Source organism: Colobus angolensis, unplaced genomic scaffold (genome assembly GCF_000951035.1).
Source record: "Colobus angolensis palliatus isolate OR3802 unplaced genomic scaffold, Cang.pa_1.0 Scaffold83, whole genome shotgun sequence".
NCBI classification, from domain to species: Eukaryota; Metazoa; Chordata; class Mammalia; order Primates; family Cercopithecidae; genus Colobus; species Colobus angolensis.
In genome coordinates, this window is record NW_012122154.1 from 3,229,157 (window position 1) to 3,231,085 (window position 1,929).

The window sequence follows — 1,929 nt, forward strand, 5'->3', positions numbered from 1 at the left end:
CGGCCCCTCCTCTAATGCCCCTCTCTTCTCAAGCCCCGCCCCGAGTCCCCCTCCCCGCGGCTTTCCTCCCACTCAGGTCCGCAGGTCATTTCAACGACTGACCCAGCCGCCCCTGCCTCTTTCCGACCTGGCCACAGCTGCTCTGGGAGCGAATCCTCCGCCGCCTACGCTCCGGCTTCGTCCTGTCCTGCTCGCCCCCCGGCAAGCTCTCTTTCTCGCCGCCGCCGCCGCCCCTTTTGCCAACCCGGAAATGGATCTGCTCCCACCGTCCCCAGCGTCCGCGAACAAAATGGAGGCGGGGGAAAAAGGAGGAGGGAGCAGGGAGCGAAGAGACGCGGGACGCATGCGCCCCTGGGAAGCCCGCCCCCTTCCGGTCACGTAAAGGCGGAAGCGGTTGAGTGCCCGCCATCTTGGGAAGGTCACAAGAATGCCGCTTACGAGTTAAAACCTGGGTTTGGAAGTTTAGCTGCAATTGGAATCACCTGGCCAGATTTAAATACCTATGATACCTGGTTCCCACTCCTGGAAATTCTAATTTAATTCTGGGGTGCAGCCTAGGCATCAGGAAATTGTGGCAGGTGATTGTAACGTGTTGCCAAGGTGGAGAACACTGAGCTAAACAGTCAGTTGAATACACTCCTTTCGTCTTTAATCTGCCGCACACACACACACTCTCCCCGCTAAATATCCTTCCTTAATCTCGAATTAAAGAAGAACCCGCCTCAGCCAACCTTGCAAAGGCCAAGTAGTCGGCTCCGGTTGTCATAGCAACAGAGGCAGGCCTCTGCTCACAAGTTATCATTTACGTCATCTTACCCACCTGACCCGAACACCAGTCTCTTCTTTCTCGGGCTGGGGTTTCCTCCAGCTTCCAGGGCTGTAGGATGGTGCTGTGGACTCCTCTAGCTGCTTGGGCCAGAGAGAGAAATCCTGTGCCCTCCTTGATGGAGCTGCTGTTAACCCCTGACAGCTGACTAAGGATCTCTCCCCAGTCCACCCAGAAAAGCGCTTTCCATTATAGCTTCAAAATACTCTTTGGTTTAATTCCATTCCTAGCACAGAATCCGAAGTAAGGGGACAAGTTTGAGACTTAGTCCCCATTACTTACAAGCTGTGTGCCATTGGGCCTCAGCTACCCTATCTGTAAAATGGGTCCAATAGTGCCTGTCCCATCTGTCTCATAGAGTTGTTGGAAGGCTGAAATCAGGTAATGAATGGGGAAACGTGATAGAGCATGAATTGTTACTATTTTTGTTTTCCTTCTATTCTGCCATGAGTAGTACTAGGCACCACCCACTAGTCAAGTAAATGTCACATTGAGTACCTGCTAAACAGGAGATGGCTACAGAGGTGACTAAGAGCCTTTGCCTTCAGGGAACTCTCTATGTTGGTGGGCAGACTGGCATAAACAGATAGCTGAGATACAAGTCAGCATGTGATTAGTGCTGTGGGACTTCAGACAAGGGAGCAATTAATTCCTGCTAAAGAATGGAAGAAGGTTTCGTAAATGGTTTGGACCTAGGCCTTGAAGGATCAATGGAATTTTATTATTAATCAGAGAAGGCAGGGAACACATTGCAGGCATAGGGATCAGGGACACAAGGTAAAGATTTTCAGCTGTCTACATCCTGCGTGGCCATAGGTGGGGCGATGGAGCCAGGGAGATGATGCGTCTAAACACCTTACCAGAGCCTCCCAGCTCTTCAACCTCGTCCCCTGCCTGTCCCCTCCTCACTCACTGCAATGTACCTCATTCAGCAGTTCCCACTTCAGGGACTTTGTACTAGCTATCCTCTGCCACTTCCTTATTTTTCAAGCCTTACTGCAAATGCTTCTTCCTCAGAGGGCATTCACTGCCCACTGTAGTTAATGTAAACTCCCATGCTCTATAACACTTACACTGTATGACAAGGGCAGCCACTGGGATGA

At 51.5% G+C, this 1,929-nt stretch overlaps 1 protein-coding gene across 3 annotated transcripts in view; it reads right to left on the bottom strand.

Annotated features, from left to right (window-relative positions):
- WIPF2 (WAS/WASL interacting protein family, member 2) overlaps positions 1 to 307 on the bottom strand; it is a 71,597-nt gene extending 71,290 nt beyond the window's left edge. The window contains exon 1 of one of the 3 annotated variants that reach the window (XM_011929844.1): positions 128 to 302. The gene's annotated coding sequence lies outside the window, so the exon portion shown is untranslated. Of the gene's footprint in view, positions 1 to 102 lie in introns of all 3 variants that reach the window. The other 2 variants (XM_011929841.1, XM_011929842.1) reach the window with 2 other exon arrangements.
- Between the last annotated feature and the right edge of the window lie 1,622 nt (positions 308 to 1,929).